The sequence below is a fragment of the Bos javanicus genome, chromosome 6, assembly GCF_032452875.1.
Source record: "Bos javanicus breed banteng chromosome 6, ARS-OSU_banteng_1.0, whole genome shotgun sequence".
Lineage (NCBI taxonomy): Eukaryota > Metazoa > Chordata > Mammalia > Artiodactyla > Bovidae > Bos > Bos javanicus.
In genome coordinates this window covers 96,478,830-96,499,952 of record NC_083873.1, presented here as the reverse complement: position 1 = coordinate 96,499,952, position 21,123 = coordinate 96,478,830, and positions in this window count along the sequence as shown.

Genomic DNA, 21,123 nt, shown 5'->3' with positions numbered 1-21,123 from the left:
TCTCTCGGGAAACTACAAGCTATTTAGCTATTAAAATCAGTATCAGGGAAATGGATAGATATAAAGATAACTAGGGAGGATATTTTTAATTACTGAACTCCATAAAATAAAGTTTATAAAATTCTGGAAAACAGGCATCACCAACCCTTCTCCACCTATTCGAAAATTGTCAAGGCCTTTGTGCAGGGCAGAGAAGCCCTGGCAGTAGGGCATGCTTTTTCAGGCAGTTTAGACTCAGATGGGAAATAAGGATAACCCACAGGGTTCCTAGATGCCCCCATAAAGGCTCAAGATTTGTAAAATGCTCTTTTTCTTTCAGGGTGTTCACTTGGCTTACAGATAAACCCAGCCATGCTGCGATGGCCAGGTACACAGTGGAATAAATGGGATCCCTTAGCTCTGCTCTTAAACTTTATAAGGAGGTGGGGGTGCAATCCTATGACCAAGGTATGCTTATAAAGAGAACTTCCTATATTCAGAGAATTCAGAGTATGGTGCAAATCGTTCTTAGATTTTTCTTGAGTAGTTTTTCAGCCTGTAATCTGTTAACCTGGAAAGAACCTGAAGGGAGTTTTATGCTGCCCTCATGGAAGGCAGAAGCTTTCCAGATGGCACTAGTGGTAAAGAACCCGCCTGCCAGTGAAGGAGACGTAAGAGACGCGAATTTGATCCCTGGGTCGGGAAGATCCCCTGGGGAAGGGCATGGCAGCCCACTCCAGTATTCTTGCCTGGAGAATCCCATGGACATGCAGAGCCTGGCAAGCTCTAGTCCATAGGGTCGCAAAGAGTTGGACATGACTGAAGCGACTTAGCACCTGGAGGGCATGGGGCTTCCCTTCAGATGGTAAATAATCTGCCTGCAATGCAGGAGACCCAGGTTTGATCCCTGGGTCAAGAAGATTCCCCTTGGAGGAGGGAATGGCCACACACTCCAGTATTCTTGCCTGGAGAATTCCATGGACAGAGGATCCTGGAGGGCCCCAGTCCCTGGGGTCACAAAGAGTTGGACACAACTGAGCAGCTAACATACATGGAAGGTATGAAGGAAGATAGTTCTGGAACCGCTAATATCAGGGAAACCACTGACTGAAACTGCCTGCATTTTGAGCAGGCATAGTGATAACCAGTTGCATGAATTATCTTAAACAGGAGGTCCTGGTAAGGAATGTGGAACTAACAAGATACCAATAACCGGAGGAGTTCAGGAAAAGTCAAAAGGAGAGCGGAAACACCAGCCTACATATGCTACCAACCTCCCAGAATCCTCCTCACTGGAATCCATCTTGGCTGCGTGATGCATGCGCTGCCAGGAAGGACCCTGATGGGCCAGCCAGAAGCAATTCAGAAACTAACCCTATCACCATAAAACCCGAGACTGCAGATCACATGGTAGAGCAGTTCTCCTGGGTTCCCTTACCTTCCTGTTCTCCACCTAGCTATCCTTCCCAATAAAGTCTCTTGCTTTGTCAGCAGGAAAGTCTCCCCAGACCATTCATTTCCGAGTGTTAGATAAGAGCCCACTTTCAGGCTGTGGAAGAGGTTTCCCTTCTTGCAGCACTAAGCTCGGCCACCTCTTTCAGCACAATCCCCAGGTGATATAGTGTCTATGGAGTCTCTTTTCTTTGCTGTAACAAAGAGTCCTATCCATTATCCTTGCTTAGAGTGGGCCTGGGCCCCAGGAGGTTGGTGGTCACGTGCTCTAGAGGGTAGGGGATGAATGGAGGCCGCTCAGCCTTGTTAGTATCAGACAACACTATTTCCAGCAAGGCTGGCACAGCCCCACCTCCCATTCTTCCCACTTAACATTCTCCGTGCCCTGGAGCTCTCTTCAAATTGAAATGTGCATTTCTTCAGGGTCTGCTGATTTTAGCTAGCAATTTGCAGGTTTAAGCCAACTCATACCATTGTGTGATTGACAGAATCATTTCATGTTGGTTGTCTAGCTGGTAGAGTATTAAGACATATGTGTGCATGCGTGCTAAGTCTCTTCAGTTGTATCCCACTCTTTGCAACCCCATAGACTGTAGCCTGCTAGGCTCCTCAATACATGGAATTCAGCAGGCAAGAATACTGGAGTGGGTTGCCATGCCCTCCTTCAGGGAACCTTCCTAACCAGGGGGTTACGTTTCCTGCATTGGCAGGCGGGTTCTTTACCACTAGTGCTGCCTGGGAAGCCCATTAGGGCATACAGTAGAGTGGAATTTAGAAATTCTCGTAGAATTTAAAAACTTAGGCAGCAAGGAGACAAATGTGGACAAGAGGACCTTATAAAACCATACAATGTAAGACCTTTAAAGGTTTTACCAAGCAATTGATTCCTCTAGCCATCAAGCTAGTTGGTGAGTGGCCTGGGACTAGACCCACAATCTAGGACCATTCCTTGGCACTAAGCAGCTTCCTTCCAGCGCAGGTCAGCCTGTCTGGGACTCTGCCCAGGTTCACACCCTCAATAACTTGTGCTGTTTTCAGCTAATCCAGCACTTTCGAATTCACAGATTTTCTACTTGTCAAAAAAAAAAAAAAAAAGGAAAAATCTCACTTGAGCTGGATGGAGTGTGCTGCACAGAGTGCTGAGCGCCGAGATTCTAGGATGTGACCCAGACCCAGAACCAGGCTTGAAGGAGCTACCTTCCCCTGAGGAAACCAGCCTGCAGTGAAATAGGTGTTGAGAGTCCATCTTCCCTAATGCGCCCATAGAATTTTCTATTCTTAAATAATCAGCTTGGGAGATCAGAGAGCTTTTCCTTGTAGATGCAAATCTGAGATCTTATGAATGTTAGCCTGGGGAAGTCTTACTGAGGTGTGGGCAGGGCCAGGAAGCTAGATATGAATATATTATTTTGTTCTGATTGGCACTGAAATCCATCCCCAAGCTGTGTATGGAGGTTGTACTGAGGTAACATCCATCCTGAGAAAGGAGGGCTTTATATAATTCATCCTCCCTGATGGGATACTTTTTCCTACTTGGCACAGAGGCTCTTGCACGCTAAGAGCAACCTTCCTAAAGGGCACAAAGAAAATACGCCACTCAAAGAACCACCTTGTGTTCGTTACATCTGAATTAGGGTTTAAGCTGAGGCTTGAGAGGTAGTCAGGAGCCAGAAGGAGGAAAGGTTGGAGATCTGTGCTGAGAGATGGCACTTTATCCAAAAGGTCTATGTGGAGCCACTGAAGGATTTTTAGCAGTGAGGTGACAAGGTCCCAGGGGCATTTTAGCAAGAAAATACTGGCTGCTCAGTTCAGTTCAGTCGCTCAGTTGTGTCCGACACTTTGTGACCCCATGGACTGCAGCACACCAGGCCTCCCTGTCCATCACCAACTCCCTGATTCACTCAGACTCATGTCCATTGAGTCGGTGATGCCATCCACCCCATCTCATCCACTGTCGTCCCCTTCTCCTCCCGCCTTCAATCTTTCCCAGCATCAGGGTCTTTTCAAATGAGTCAGTTCTTTGCATCAGGTGGCCAAAGTACTGGAGTTTCAGCTTCAACATCAGTCCTTCTGATGAACACCCAGGACTGATCTCCTTTAGGATGGACTGGTTGGATCTCCTTGCAGGCCAAGGGACTCTCAAGAGTCTTCTCCAACACCACAGTTCAAAAGCATTAATTCCTCCATGCTCAGCTTTCTTTATAGTCCAACTCTCACATCCATACATGACCACTGGAAAAACCATAGCCTTGACTAGATGGACCTTTGTTGGCAAGGTAATGTCTCTGCTTTTTAATATGCTGTCTGGGTTGGATATTGCATGTAAAGATGGGGTTATGCTGCCACAAGCTAAGGGACTACCATAAAGTAGGAGACTGAGAGCAGGTCCTTCTCTGATGTCTTCAGAGGGACCATAGGCTAGCCAACAATTGCATCTCAGACTTCTGGCCTCTAGACCCCAGAGGTCATACATTTCTGTAGAAGCCACTCAGTTGTGGTACTTTCCTACAGCTATCTTAGAAAACTAACCGTGTGTCTCTTTTATGATTAAATTATATGTTAGTTGGTGTCTGCCATTAATTAGTGTTGTGCCATTAATTAAACCCCTCTAAACTCCTCTAATAAAGAGGAGGTTTATAAAGGGATTAGGTAATCCTTCCTACATGTTACCTTGAACTCTGAGACTACTCATTCCATTTTATTGCCAAACATCTTTTTAGGGTTCCATATTTTATTTGCTGATTACCCTCAACTGCATCGATCTTAATCAGTGTAAAATGAATAAGGAACTTGAAAAGTTTGCACAAGTCAGTGAATGTTGTTAAATACATATCATGGAAATTGATGTGATCTAGATGTAAGATCCAAACCAAAGTGACATGGAATACATGGGCCAAATGGTAGAGTCAGAAAGGACTCTGGAGAAAATAATATAACCCTCATACGTGCATACACTCTCCGTGTATGTGTATGTGACATGTGTATGCGTATGTGACATGCATGTGTATGTGACAGGGCTAGAAGTTAAGATTTCATCTCCTGACCTGTAGTCAATTATTTCTCCTATACTGCTTGTTCAATGTTGAATTTCTCTTTGCACTGAATTGGTCTGAGGCCACCCCCAGGTTTTGAATGCAGATGCTAAAAGTCAAATGATAAAAGGCACTATTTTGCAGGAGTTCAAGAAAAGAGCTGTTATAAAAATAAATAGCAGCGGATGGGAGAGCAAGCACAAAGTCAATGCAAAGAGAAAAAAATATTTATTATCAAATCAGTCTCACTGGCTACTTCTCAGTCTCCTTTGCTAATTGCTTCTTAATCTCAAACACCCAGGGATCAGGGACTCCTTTATTTATTATCACTGCAGTGGTGACTTCCTTCAATACCGTTGCTTTAAAATCCTCGGCTACCTGGTGACATCCCCATTTGCAGGATAAGAATATATATATATATATATACACACATATTCTTTTTCAAGCAAGCTATTGAATATAGTTCCCTGTTCTATATAGTGGAGAAGGAAATGGCAACCCACTCCAGTATTCTTGCCTAGAAAATTCCGTGAACAGAGGAGCCTGGTGGGTTGCCGTCCATGGGGTCGCATAGAGTCAGACATGACTGAAGTTGGAGAAGGAACTGGCAACCCACTCCAGTGTTCTTGCCTGGAGAATCCAAGGGACTGAGGAGCCTGGTGGGCTGCCGTCTATGGAGTCGCACAGAGTCAGACACGACTGAAGCGACTTAGCAGCAGCAGCAGCAGTGCTGTACAGGGACCTATAAATAGTAGGTTCTTGCTGTTTATCTATATTTTATATGTACATACTGTATGTATCTGTTCATCCCAAACTCCTAATTCATCTCTCACCTTTGACTTCTTAACCTTAAATAAGCTTCCTGTGATATAAACTCTTGGTTCCACAAAACTGGGTCCACCCTTTACTGTCCCCTGGGACCCAGACTTGCACACACTCCACCTCCACTTGGATGGTCATGTCCAAAAAATGAAAACAAAAACACTTCTGATTTTCCCATCAGCAGTAGTCATTGGTGCTAGTCACCAAATACTTCCATGTCTCGAATTCTTAGGCATGTCCTGGGTTGCATTTCCCATCATCTTTGAAGTTAGGCAGAGGCCGGTGGTGGCTTTGTCTGGTGAAATGTGAGGGGAAGTGACTTCATTTCCCAGCAGGCGCTTGAGAAACCAGAGTACAGTTCACTAAGCTCCCTTCCCCGACCTTACCCTAGGAATTTCTTCCCTCTGGCTCGTCCCAAGTTCTATACTTTCATAATAAACGGGTGATTTAGTAAGTAAATATGTCTCTGAGTTCTGTGAGCTGCTCTAGCAAATTAGTCAAACCCAAGAGGGAGGCTGTGGAAATTTTCAAAATATAGCCAATAGGTCAGAAATACAGGTAATAGCCCGTACTTGTGATTGGCATCTGAAGTAGGGGAGGCGGGAGGTCTTATAGGACTGTGCCCTTAGCCTGTGGGATCTAACTCAGAGTTCAGCTGAGTTGTAGGACCTCCAGTTAGCGTTGGAGAATTGCTTGGTAAGTGTGGGAAGAACCCCCCCCAACATGATGAATTAGTGATCATAACTGTTTCTCCTAAGCACCAAACCCCTCCCCAAGGCTTCCATTAGTTTGTTATAACATGTATGGAATTTGACTGTGATATGTAACGTGTATGTGTTGTGTGTTCAATCATGTCCAGCTATTTGTGACTCCATGACTGCAGCCCACCAGGCTCCTCTGTCCACGGAATTTCCCAGGCAAGAATACTGGAGTGAGTAGCTATTTCCTTCTCCAGGGGATCTTCCCAACCCAGGGATTGAACCTGCATCTCTTGTGTCTCCTGCATTGGCAGGCAGATTCTCTTACCAAGAAGCTACCTGCTATATGCTAGCTTCTCTGTTAACTCTTGATACAATAAACATATTTACTTAGAGTGATCTTATGCACTGGAAACCATTCTCACTCTTAATGAAGTGTTAGAGAAGCCATGGCATAGAGATGTTAGCACCTTGTTTATGTCACAAAACTGAGTGGCACAACTCAGATTTATCTATGTCAGACTCTAAATTCATGTTCTTAATTGCTCGATGATTTTGCTCCATAGATTAAGAAGATTTCAAAGATATAAGAACAATTGATTTTGGCAATTTTAAAAATAAGTCTTCATGCTATCCTATGGGTGAATAAATTCAGACCTTTGGCAGCACAGGATTCAGAGCTCACTGCACAGTGGTGCCCGCAGACTAGAGATGGATGTCAGCATTGCCTGGATACCGGTCTGGCAGGGAATGACAGCATTCCCACACGATCCTGGTCCACTCTCATTTTCATCACTGACCGGCATGAAGATCAAAAAGGTCGCAAAACTGATGTGGCATAACATGCAAAACATTTCTGTTTTGTTGCAATAAGGAATAAAACCTGGGGATTCCCTGGCAGTCCAGTGCTTAGGATTCCAAGCTTCCACTGCTAAGGGCCCGGGTTCAAACCCAGGTCGGGGAACTAAGACTCCACAAGCAGTGGGGTGCAGATGAAAAAAGAGAGAAAAAAAAAAGGAATAAAACTAAATCAGATGAAGCTTGACTGGCTGAAGCTAGGTTCAAAACTCACTCTTATAAATGCAAGGAGAGAGAATGTGTCTTACAAAAGCTCAGATAAAGGGCCCCAGGGATTTAAACTCACCTCTCTCGCCATTGGACCCATAGTGTGGCATCACGCAGATGCTCTTAGCAGCCATCTCAGTCTCACTTAGAAAAATCCTGGGGCTTCCCTGGTGGTTCAGTGGTCTGGCTTCCAAAGCTTCCAAAGCAGAGCGGGTGGGTTCGATCCCTGGTAGAGGAATAAAGGTCTTGCATGCCATGTGATTCACTTTGCGGAACACCTAAAACTAACACAGCATTGTAAATCAAGTGTACTCTACTAAAAATTTAAAAATAATAATGATAACATCTAAAAAAAAAAGAGAAAAAATCCTGCATCTGGATATAGGACTAGAGGTTTTTGACCATCCGTCCTGCTAAACCACATCTGTAGTTTTGTCATCGTATTATTTTGTCATCTTATTGTCTTTGCTTCTGAGGCTTTAAGGGGGACATTGATAAACTCAGGAGCACCAAAAAGGCAGCGGTAAGGATAGTGATGTTTCAGGAATCCAAGACATGTAAAATTGTGGCTGGACCCAGAGCCAGAAGGGAAAACTTGGTGAGAAATAACCTCCATCAGAAGCTTTCAGTCTATTGTGTTACAGGAATAATTAGGGCCCCACATTGAAAATCACAAGGACACAGACTTCAAGTCAATGAAAAGAATTTTCTAATGAACAAATATGTCCTGTGTTCCTAATGGTTTCAGGAGGTATTCTCATGGATGGTAATAGAACCATACCCCTGCCTTCAAAGTGCTCACTGACCAGTCAGAGAGACAGCTCACTGACTTGTTGACCTGCTTAAATGCAAAGCTTTGAAGTTGCTGGAGAAGTCAGCACTGGCCCAGGGCAAGGAGTAATTGATTCTCCCTAGGTGGTCAGGGACACTTCACCGCCATGATCATTAAGCATAACTTGGAACCACAAGTATGGGTTTTGCAGGGGAATACATGCAAGGGAAGCATTCCCAGGAGAAGCTGGTAAGGGAGTTCAGGATATCATATGAAGACGGGAGGGAGTGTGTGACTGTTAGTTGCTCAGTTGTACCTGACTCTGTGCTACCATCCAAGCTCTTCTGTCCATGGAATTCTCCAGGCAAGAATACTGCAGTGGGTTGCCATTCCCTTCTCCAGGGGATCTTCCCAATCCAGGGATCGAACTTGGATCTCCTGCATTGCAGGCAGATTCTTAACTATCTGAGCCACTAGGGAAGCCCAAAAATGGGAAGGAGCCAAGCAAGAGTGAAGTCCCAGATTCAGCCTGAGCTCTGAGGCATAAATGACACCTCAGTGTTTGTCCTCCTTGAAGCGAAATCTGCAGTTTCACATCAGTCTGTCACTGGTAATGGACTTCCCTGATGGACAAGCAAGAGGAGGGGATGAAACTCCCCAGTGTACCAGGAAATACAGGTCATCTCCAGGGCCATGAGTGCTGGGAGGGAGGAGGAAGCCACCAGCAGCAGAGCAGGCAGAAACTGGAGCAAGGTTGTGAGATACAGTTAAAGGATCTCGTGGTTCTGGCAATCTGGTTTCACTCTCAGAGTTCTCTCTCAGAGTCATGTGAAAGTGAAAGTCGCTCAGTTGTGTCCATCTCTTTGTGAGCCCATGGACTGTAGCTGCCAGGCTCCTCTGTCCATGGGATTCTCCAGGCAAGAATACTGGAGTGGGTTGCCATACCCTTCTCCAGGGGATCTTTCCACCCCAGGGATCGAAGCTGGGTCTCCTGCATTGCAGGCAGATTATTTACCATGAGCTCCAGGGAAGCCCAGACACATGAAAGGGAGCTAGCCAAAGAATCAGCTGAGTGAAGGTACAAAAGTGATGTGCGCTTAGAAAAGTAGACTTAGTATTTCTCAACACAAAGGGTGAATACAACAGAAGCCAAAAAGGCAAAAGAGCTAGGGGGTAGACTTCTGTGGTGCCAAGTGAAGAAAATTCTACCTGGATCAGGAGACACAAGAATCTCAAGTAATTCGAAGAAAAAGTACTGCCGTATGTTGATGCGCAATGGAGGCTGATTATGGAAGGCCGGTCAGGATTCCAGGGTGCCTTGAGGGTTTCCGAGGCAGGAATTAATGGATGCATACTTCGTTCTCTGACAGATTTTCTCAAACTTTCCTGGTTCAGAACTCAAGGTTTAGAATCTCTAGTCTAAATTAAACATCACCAATCTTTTGCCTGAGCAGAACTTTGTGTATCAGCACACTTCTGAATCTGCTATAAAGCTTTAGGGAGGTACCTGACCTGGGTGCCCAGGAGCTGTCACGGATGTACAGAGCAATATGTCATAGGTCTCGGGTACTCGGACGCATGTCATAGGACATGGCAGGGAGATTAAAGGACTGGTGGCCATGATTTGGGTGCTGTGATTGGTCGGAATAAACTTTCCAGGAACCAATTTGAGAAGATCCCAGTATCAGTATGCATGTGTGCTAAGTCACATCGGTCATGTCCGACTCTTTGTGACCCTATGGACTGTAGTCCACAGGCTCCTCTGTCCATGGGATTCTCCAGGCAAGAATACTGGAGTGGGTTGCCATTTCCTCCTCCAGGGCATCATCCTGACCCAGGGATCGAACCCAGGTCTTAAGTTCCCGCTTTGGCAGGTGTGTTCTTTATCACTAGTGCCACCTGGGAAGCCCTCATTATGCATAGCTGGGTACCCAACTATGGAGGACCAGGCCTAGGGTGAGAGGAGTGGGTGAGTAGGGCACCTTGGGCACACAAGGAGCTTCATGTTCAGGGTCATGGAGGTATGAATGAAGTCCTCCTTACATTTTGCACCCTGGGGCCTCACTTCCCTGACCCTGGTTCTGATCATCAGTCACCCCAAAACTGAGTGGTGGTGGCTCATGAGCCCGTGGATAAGTAATCTGGGGTGATCCAAGCTCGGAGTTTCTTCTGCTGGTCCAGGCTGGACTTGTCCATGTGTCTGTGGTTTGGCTGGTTGATGATGGCTGGAATGTCTAGGATGACTGGACCCTCACACTCTGTGGTCTGTCATCCACTGATTTGTTCACATGGACATCTGAAGTTTCCAAAGAAGTGTAAGACAGAGCTTTTAAAGCCTCTGCATGTATCAGCTTTGCTGTTGTCCCAACAGTCAAAGCAAATCACAAGTCCATTATGAAAGGGTGGAGAAACTGATTCCATCTCTCGATGGGAAGAATGGCAAAGTCATTTTGCAAAGGTGCATGCATCTAGGGAAGGGACAATTTTGTTGCCATTTTTCCGTTTACCAAAATCTCATGTGCAGAGGAAAGGGACATGGTTTCTCTCCTATAGTCAAGGGAGCTGTGGAAGTCTTTTAAGCCATGGAGTCATGATCAGATTGAGTGGTAAGAGATGTCTCTGTAGCAGCTGGAAGAAAAAAGGAAGATTGGTGACAAGAGATGGAAGGTATGAAACTGTTGGGTGAAGGTGAAAAATGGTGAAACCTTGTACCAAGAGAGCAGCAGGGAGGATGGAGGAGAGAGCACTGGATCAGGAATGTTTAACACTTAGAGTGAACGAGTCTGGAAGCTATCACGGGTTGGAGAAGGAAACTGTGGGATTAGAGATTGAAGCCACTTCCGGGTCAGGGTTTCCAGTCTCAGTTGAGCTCTCAATGCTTCCTCCTTCCTGTGGTCGGCTCAATCATCACGTTTTAAAAAGAATTCTTCTTCATGTTCTTTTCCATTGTGGTTTATCACAGGGTATTCAATACAGTTACTTATGCTCTACTTCGCTATTTATCCATCCTACATATAACAGCTTGCATCTGCTAACCCCAGACTCCCAATCCATCCATCCTTCCCCCACCCCTCAGCCTTCACTTTCAAAACCCCTTTCACCCTCACTCCTATTCACTCTCAGCTGACGACCTTGCCTCCTGATACACCAAGAAAATGAGGTCAACGGGGAAGCCCCAACCCAGCTTCCTCCATCTACTCCCCATCCTCCTTTCTAACTTACCTTCATTCACATCCACTGTGACTCCTTGCCAGGGCTGTCTGAGAACACTCTTTTCCCGTCCATGGTTAAGACCTCTTCCTGTGATTTTCATCCTGTTTCCTCTGCTCTCCTTGAATCTCGTTTCATCTCCTTTTACAAAAGTTTATCATTCCTGTTGTACAGTTTGAGTATTATCAGGACAGAGATATTAAATGTATTATAACATATGGTGGAGGCACACTTTCAAGATTTCTGTTGTGTGTAGAGCTGGCAAGGAGTCAAGCACTTTAAAACCAGTTTGGACATTTTGTACAAATAAAGTGTTGAAAGTGTTAGTCACTCAGTTGTGTCCACCTCTTTGGGACCTCACAGACTGTAGCCCGCCAGTTTTCCAGGCAAGAATACTGGAGTGGGTAACCATTCCCTTCTCCAGGGCATCTTTCTGACCCAGGGATGGACCGAACTCCGTTCTCCTGCATTGCAGACAGATTCTTTACCATCTGAGCCACCAGGGAATCCCTAAGGCCATCCATAACGAAGTTCTTTTGTTTCAGGTTCCAACTTCGAAACTGCATTAAATGAGTTAATTCTCCTCTGAGTGTGCACACCCTATATTCCTTCTGGGTAACTCTGGTGGTATTTTACCTGAAACAATAAACTGTCAGTGAGAAGCTCTGGGGCCCAAAAGAGATGGAAATACTGGAAGAAGATCAGAGAGTAAGGACAGACATGACTGAGGGAGTGGGAGGGATTCATTTATGTGGAAACATGAAAGCAGAACTAACTAGGTAGTGACTAATGAGATGATAACTGTCTACAGACACCCCTGTGTGTGAAGTGAATGCCAACAAGTCATCGCTTCGTTCAGCACAAAGATACGATCTAATCAGTAACACGGTGGACAAAAAAAGAAAAACAGAGCATTCTTAATTACAGTCACAGGAGGAAAAAAAGAGTAGAGATTGACATGATATCAAGAAGGCTGCTTCCTTTCTTTGAGGACAACTCACATTCATTCACTCATTCATTCATTCACCAAAAAACTTGAAATACTTAAAGATCTATAAAGAAGCCACCTCTTCAGGTTTCCTGGCTCAGCAGGTCCCAGCCTCGAACTTTTCCTTCATTTCCTGAGGGGTCTTCCTGAGTCCTCTCCATTCAACGTTCAGCCAAGAAATTATTGCTAAAAAGCCCCGCACCAGTAGCATCTCGATGTATAATTTAACTCATCTCGGAAAAATATCAACGGCAGGATCGGCATTGCATTCCGGTTGACTGTTGGTCCTAGAAGCACGCCAGCTTAGAGGGATGAAGGTTCAGTGGGAGGGAGGTCACCACCACTGTAAAAGCTCACCAAGGGTTGTGTCCCAATCAGCACACTGCTCACAGTTCTCCCTGAAACAAATTCTCCCCTTCTTCCACGTGACACTGACCTACCCCTACAGCCTCCATCTTCATGGGTTACCAGGGCCAGTGCAAGGCCCGTGTCAAAGCAGACGTACTGACAGTATGCCTCTTCTGGGGAAATTCATCAGCAGCATCACTGAAGCAAAGGAAATGGCCTTTTCACAATGACCCATTCATTCAATTAACCCACATGAAGTCAGACATGGTGTCAGACTTCATGAAGTCAGAAAGCTTAAAGCTGGTCTCACAAAGAATGCCCAAGATATGGACTCAGTTTCAAGGAGGTGTCTGAGGGCTTCTTGCACCACCAGATACAGTGGGATACGAATTGCGTTGCACAGTTTTGGTGCCTAAAAACCTGTGAGGACTGATGGTAATGCAGGGTCATTGGAGTCAGGAAAGAGTTGGACGTTCAGAAACTATTTGAAGGAGGAACCCAAGAAAGCTTAGTTAATTCTGGTTGGTATTGTTTAGTCACTCAGTCATGCCCAACTCTTTTTGACCCCATGGACTCCTCTGTCCATGGGATGTCCCAGGTAAGAATACTGGAGTGGGTTGCCATTTCCTTTTCCAGGGAATTTTCCTGACCCAGGAATCGAACTCGAGTCTCCTGCATCTCCTACCTTGGCAGGCAGATTCTTTACCACTGAGCCACCTGGGAAGCCCGTTAATTCTGGAGGGATGCGGATTAAAGGTGGAAAATCACTAACTGTATTAGGCCAAGTGCAGGGAAAGTGTGCCTGAGAACCCTGTGCTAGCTCCCGGGGACAGCTTCCAGAGAGGTGGAGGGCCTCCTGAAAGATGGGGCAACCTGCTCCCAGCATCTTGAATGGAATGGGACTGGGAACCATGGATAAAGCACGGATTGATGAACTTTTGGAGTTCTTTGTTTAAAAAATTTAATTGAATTTATAGTTCATTTACCATGTTGTGTTAGTTTCAAGTGTCTCACAAAGTGATTCAGGAATACATACGCCTTCTTATAAAAACAAATTATTTGTTTGGCTGTCTCAGTCTTTGTTGTGGCATGGGGATCTCTAGTTGCAGCATGTGGGATCTAGTTCCCTGACCAGAGATTGAACTTGCATCCCCTGCATTGGGAGCGCTGACTTTATCCACTGGACTACCAGTGGGTAAGTCTTATCACCAGTGGATAAGTCTTATCCACTGGACCACCAGTCAATTCAATATATATGGAAGTCCCCATATGTATTCTTTTTCAGATTCTTTTCCACTAAAGGTTATTACAAGATACTGAATATAGGGACTTCCCTGGCGGTCTAGTGGTTAAGACTCTGAGCTCCCAACGCAGGGACCAGATTCCACCCCTGATCAGGGAACTAAGATACCACATGCCACATGGCATGGCCCCAAAAATGAATATAGTTCCTTGTGCTATATAGTAGGTCTTTTTTAATCTATTTTATACCTAGTAGTGTGCAGAATTACCAACTATCAAAGAAGAAAATGAGAATTAGATGTTGAAGGGGTCTTTATCCCCATCAAGTGGTGGAAGAAGGCAATGCTAAAAAAGTCGGCTATGAATTAAAATTTTCTAAGCTGCAGAAAGGCTGGAAGCTATTACATTTGAATCTACGGTTTGAAAGCCTTTATTTCAATAGCGCACAATCACAATTTTGGAGCTTTTTTTTGTTTTTATATATTTCATATTAGTTATCCCCTGATTTCTACTTCTAGTTAGATCTGCCAATTCCTTCAGCGTTCATTGCCGACGACTGTATCGCTGGAGAAATGCTGCCACCTTGTGGGCGAAGTGGAAAGATGCTCTGAGGGCAAGCAACACACGGTTAAGCTTTGCCAGGAGGAAAATTGTGAAGCTGGCAGAACTAACCTTTGACATTTCTGTCTTCCTTTTTGCAGGAAAATGGCATACACTATTTTGTAACTGTAGTTTGATTAGTTCTGTGTTGTTGTTGTTCAGTTGCTCAGTCGTGTCCAACTCTGCAACCCCACGGACTGCCGCACACCAGGCTTCCCGTCCTTCACCAACTCCCGCAGTTTGCTCAAACTCAGTCCATAGATTCAGTGATGCCATCCAACCCTCTCATCCTCTGTCGTCCCCTTCTCCTCCTGCCCTCAATCTTTCCCAGCATCAGGGTCTTTTCCAATGAGTCAGTTGTTTGCATCACGTGGCCCAAGTATTGGAGCTTCAGCTTCAGCATCAGTCCTTCCAATGAATATTCAGGATTATTTCCTTTAGGATGGACTGGTTTGATGTCCTTGCTGTCCAAGGGACTCTCAAGAGTCTTCTCCAACACCACAGTTTGAAAGCACCAACTCTTCAGCACTCAGCCTTCTTTATGGTCCAACTCTCATGAATGTGTTAGCTTCACTTTCCTTATCTGTAGCCATAATGACATTTATAGAACACAATTATTATTTTCTCTATTTTTTGCCTTCTTTCTTACAAGAGCTTCTTGTCTTTTTCATCTCCAAAACAGAAAAAAAAGTGCCCTGTTTACATTAATTCACACTAATGTGTAACTGCTGTGCTGTTTTATAATTATACTGCTGCTATTTAGCGACTGCGTTGTGTCCAACTCTTTGTGACTCCATGGACCCCAGGCTCCTGTGTCCCTGGAATTTTCCAGGCAAGAATACTGGAGCAGGTTGTCATTTCCTCCTCCAGGGGATCTTCCCGACTCAGGGATTTATCTCAAGTCTCCTGGTTGGCAGATGGATTCTTTACTACTGAGCCAAGGGGGAAGCCCTTGCTCTGGATTTTTTGGGAAACATTCTGCCCTCCCAGCAGCCAGCAGGGGGAGGCTGCCGCTTTCTCTGGGAAGGAAGCTGGGCTCCAGCCTGGCAGGTCCTTGGCCCCATCCCAGTCTACAAATCCTCCTCCCTGTAAGTCTTAGCTTTGCCTTGCTTCAGTTTACAATCTTAAGAACAATGGAATCATAGATGCTTCAGCCTGAGAGGGACCAGCCCTATTTACAAATGTATCTCTCAGAAAACACTTAGAAGGCTTTCCTGAGTTTTAGTAAATGCAGAAGAAAGAGCACTTAGAGAACGAAGCCATTTCTGTGTCAGCTGTCATTGATGAGACGTGAGGAGTGTGTTTAGATGGGATTTCCAAAACGTCTCTGAAGAGTACTTTGGAAAGTTCAGAGTCATAGGTGAGGTGGGTGGATAGCGTGGCAGTGCTGCTACCTGCTTCCTGGTTGTTGTGTTATGTCGTGACACATGGAGGGCATTACCTTCAGGGAGTGGAGACCTGATCTCCGTCATCACCTTGGGTTCCTACTTTGTTTCCGAAAGATATTTGGAATATCTCGAGATGCCCACAGGGGCAGCTTCCCATCAGCCCATCACTCCGGAGTCCCGCAGGGGAGCCTGCCTCAGATAGCTCCTTCCAATTAATTACAAATGTAGTTTGCCTCTCACTCAATTCCCTCTCTCCGCAGCACTTCCGGCTCCTTGGAAACGTTTCGGTCAGAGGCGGGTCTTCCGGCAGGCGGTATGGACAGTTCCTTTTCCATGATGCCAGAGGCGGGGGAAAGGTCCACCGACGGGAGCAGGCATGGAAAACGTCTGCACACCCCCCACGTGCTCACCAACACCAGGGACCAGTGACCAAGGCAATTCCTCTTTTTCCAGTGTTTTGGGACGTGCTCAGTCGCTCCCACGTGTCTGACTCTTTGCAACCCCATGGACTGTATAGCCCACCAGGCTTCTCTGTCCATGGATTTCTCCAGACAAGAATACTGGAGTGGGTTGCCATTCCTTATCCAGGGAATCTTCCCAACCCAGGGATCAAACCTGGGTCTCTTGGGTCTCCTGCTTTGGAAGGTGAGTTTTTTTGTTGTTGTTGTTGTTTTTTGGAAGGTGAGTTTTTTTTTTTCCCCCCACCACTGCGCCACCTGGGAAGCCCACAAAGAGGGAGACTGCTCTGGGATAGAATTACTTTAAGTGAGTCTGGACCTTCCAGGCACTGTAGAACTTGTCTCTGTTTTCTCCTAATGCCTTTGAGTCCCTGATGCTGGTGTGTGGCGTGTTCGGGAATTGCCCGAGCTCTGATAAGATTTCCAGAAGCTCTGCCCTCTGTTTGCTCTCTTCTGTCTCCGGATGAACCAGGAGGAAGTAAATAATTGCTTACTTCGAAATCGTACATTCAGGGAACACTTTAGATGACCATGAAGAGCTTACTAAGGTTCAGGAGTCTTGATTTTAACCCGAGACCTGCTGCCAATGTGTTCTATGGCTTCAGGGAATTCACTGGGTTTCTGAGTTCTCTCTTTCACCCCTTCATATGTAGAATTGTTAAACAGAGCCTATCTATCCTTCTTTTTTGGAAAATATTAGTTGCTTCTTTTAAGAAATGCAGTTCAGATATTTCAAGTGTCTATCACTTACCTGAAAACACTGTAGTGGACCGCTGGGGTGCGGTTTAGCACTGGGAGGTGCTAAACCAATAACCAAAACCAATAATTTGATGATGAGGGTGTTATTCCCATTTTACACATAAGTAAACTGAGGCTTGGAGAAGTTAATCAAATCATACAAGGGCCACCAAGCTTGAAACACAAGCCGATTTGATATCAAAGGCTATATCCTTCATCCCATATTTGCTGCAAAAATGATTGAAATATGATTTCTGTCCCCAAGGGGCTTTCAGCAAAGAATGGGTGTTAGTACACATGCAACAGCTACAATCCACGGAGGAGTCTTAAATTCTGCATAACAGGAAAAAAGCGCAGGGCTGTGGGAGAACTATGAAAGCAACTGTTACTTAGGGTTATGTTTGGGTGTGTGTTATTCATAGCGTTGTTACCATAGTTACAGCTTAACCCTCTCATAATTGTGAATTAAAAGCCACACAGATGTCTATGAGGATACCCTGACCCTAACTGGTAAATCCATGCCACTGTTGCTGCTGGTAAGTCACTTCAGTCGTGTCCAGCTCTGTGCAACCCCATAGACGGCACTCCACCGGCTCCCCCGTCCCTGGGATTCTCCAGGCAAGAACGCTGGAGTGGGTTGCCATTTCCTTCTCCAATGCATGAAAGTGAAAAGTGAAAGTGAAGTCGCTCAGTCGTGTCCGACTCTTTGTGACCCCATGGACTGCAGCCCACCAGGCTCCTCCGTCCATGGGATTTTCCAGGCAAGAGTACTGGAGTGCTGGCGTCAGAGATATTCAGGGAGTGGCAGGGGTTCCAGCAGCCACAGTGCTTTCTCCCTGGCTCTACCCTGCCCCTTCCACCCCAGGTCCACGATTTACCCTCTTTGTGGCTCAATGAGCTCCTACAGGAACCAGGGCGGCTCAGAGCTCGTCCTGCCTGTACTGAAGGTTAAGCGAACACCATTCCCCAAATGTGGAAATGAAAGATTTCCAAAGTCCCATGGCAACATTCTGTAAGGAACCAAACACTCCTGCTCGCAGAGGTTAACCCTCAAATCCCCAATACTTATTCTCTGAAGCTCTAGGAGAGAGTGCTTACTTCATCCAGAGATGAGGGATCTGGCCCCATATAAACAAACCAAGTTACAACTGTGTGACCAACATATTTCGCTTATAAAGCTCAACTAAGGGGCTTTACATGCTGGACCTGCAGCCCAGTGATGGGTGTTCCTGCCAGACCAAAAGCAAAGTCATGTGATTTTTAGATGCTGCCTTCTTGGGATTGGGCCCACCAGGTTCCACAGCTCCGGAAGGCTGCTCCGGCTGGAACACCTGTAGCCAGCGCACGGGGATTCAGAAGCACTTGTTCCAGCCTAAGCCTTGCCAAATGTCTTTACACCGCAGAAATGGCATGAAATCTGGCCTTTGAAGAGGGCAGGGGGCTCCCAGCTTGCATCACATTCTTCCAGGCTTAATCTACTCAACAACCAAAGTGGAAACAGCTTCCCCCATCCCCCAACTCACGCCCATCATGGCCAACCGAGTGTACGATAGAATCTACTGTTGCCATAGAACAGGCTTCAGGGGTGACTAACTCTGGCCCATGTTCCTCCAGAGAACTTTCCAGAATTTTACTGAGGGCATGATTTGGGGGGACAACTGTTCTTTCTCCAAAAGGAGAATAATCTGCACCAGGGAAAAAGGAGAAGCTTTGAGCAACACTGACAGTTTAGTTCATGTTTATCTTTCAGTTGCTTCTTCGATTCAGCAGAACCGGTAGGACATTACGGATGTGGTACCATAATACAACACAGGTGGTCCTGGAACTTCTGTTACAGCTATGATCCTGTCCCTTCCAGAGGGGGCCAGCCAGAGGGGTGGGCACATAGCATCTTCAGTGCATCTCTCTGTGACTTTATTCCTGGGAGCAGAAAGTGGGGGAAGGCAGCTTGGGGCTGACTTCACAAAGCGTGGCTGGGTGAGTGTTCCGAATTGGTTCCAGAAAAGGTGGAGGCCAGCCTGTGCTTCAGGCTTTCTTGCCTCCATCAGCCAGGCCCCTGGAGGAGGACTTTTCAAAGACAAGTGGCAAGTGTCATCTAGAACAGGGATCCGTGACCTGTTAGGAACTGGGCGGCAGGCAGTGAGCCAGTGAAGCTTCCGCTGTATTTACAGCCACTCTGCATCACTCACATTACCGCCTGAGCTCTGCCTCCTGTCAGATCAGCAGCAGCATTAGATTCTCGTAGAAGCCCGAACACTACTGTGAAATGGGCATCCAAAGGATCTAGGGTGCATGCCCCTCGTAAGAATTATCCAGAAACCATCCACCCTGTGGAGCCATCCATCCCACTCTGTGGAAATACTGTCTTCCATGATCTGGTTCCTGGTGTTCGAAAAGGTAATAGACCTCTGATCTAGTGTTCAATAGTTTTTTCATGCTAAATTCATCATTTCCATAACTATTTCTAACAAGAGCCCATTGGCTGTCTCACTTGTCTCTTTCTCATTTCCTTTATCCTGTCTCTTCTTCCTCTGGAGGTAATATGATAGAGTATACAAGAAGAGACTTGGACCTGACTGTTCTCTCCCAGAAACTCTGATTGAGGAGTAAGCAAGAAAAATGTCATTTAAAATTATTTCAGTTATTTATTAGAAATGGGGAGTTGGATTTACCTTTGGGGCATACTATCCTTTTGTCCTGGGAAAAACTAAAACCCAACAGTAATACTTAATTGGTAGTGTGGTTTCATTTTGAAAAGTAGCCATCATTGTTTTTTGAAGAAAAGCTAAACGCAGTGAAGCAACTCTAAAGTGAGAAATGAAATGTTCTGTTGGTAATGCAGTTCAGTGAAGGTTACTATACTAACACTGCATCTCTTATTTCTCTCTGTGTTGAGTATGCTTTGAAGGGAGAGCATCTGGTGCCCAGCGGGCACTTAATATATATGTGCTGACCGATGGCTTAACTGGCTATGACTTTAGAACTTGCAGGGTTTCCTTTTTTCTAGATTGGTGGGTTTCTCGTCTTGGACTGAAAGAAGGTGGGTCTTACTTTGAGCAAATGCTATGTATTTCTGAAGTTCTGTAATAACTTGAATTCTTACAAAATAATCAGTTAAAATGCACCAGGAAAAAAACAATTAGAGGATCTCACTGTGACATTTCAGTAGTGATTATCTCAGAATGATGAAGGTGTAATACGCAGTCTGTTAGCTTTTGTTTTTAAAGCAGACCATTTTTACAATTAGTGAGGGTTGCTACCACTGATAGAATTAAGAGTCTCTTACTCCTAAACAGTCTGTGTTGATTTTGTTTCTTACATATGTATTGTTGATTACAGTACATGATTAATGTGCATAATCATGCACATTACATGATTATGTGCATGTGTGCCTATTAAGTCGCTTCACAAGTGTCTGACTCTTTGCGACCCTATGGACTGTAATCCGCTAGGCTCCTCTGTCCATGGGATTCTCCAGGCAAGGATACTGGAGTGGGTTTCCATGCTCCTCTCTGGGAGATCTTCCTGACACAGGAATCAAATCCACTGTGATTCGATCCGCAATGCAAAGCCAGTGAGCATTGACAGGTGGCTTCCTTACCACTAGAGCCATTGTATCTCACCATATTAATTTCACTGAATATTCCTGCTAAGGTCTTATAGGAAATCTGTTCTGCATGCATACAACTTTTATTCACTAGTGGGAAGGACTCCCCTTTGAGACCCTCCAGAACATTGAGGGGGAAGGTTCTAGAAAGACTGTGAGTTTTGGTTTATTCTGTTCCCAAATAGCTCCTATAAGAGTGTAGTGAGAGGCAAGGACAAGTGGGTGGAAAACAACTCAGTTCAGTTCAGTTCATTCAGGCACTCAGTCCTGTCTGACTCTTTGCAACGCCATGGACTGCAGCATGCCAGGCCTCCCTGTCCATCACCAACCTCCAGAGTTAACTCAAAGTCTTGTCCATCGAGTCGGTGATGCCATCCAACCATCTCATCCTCTGTCATTCTCTTCTCCTCCTGCCTTCAATCTTTCCCAGGATCAGGATCTTTTCAGATGAGTCAGTTCTTCCCATCAGGTGGCCAAAGTATTGGAGTTTCAGCTTCAGCATCAGTCCTTCCCATGAATATTAAGGTCTGATTTCCTTTAGGATTGACTGGTTTGATCTCTGTGCAGTCCAACGGACTCTCGAGTCTTCTCTAACACCACAGTTCAAAAGTATCAGTTCTTCGGTGCTCAGCTTTGTAGTCCAACTCTCACATCCATACGTGACTTCTGGAAAAACCATAGCTTTGACCAGATGGACCTTTGTTGACAAAGTAATGTCTCTGCT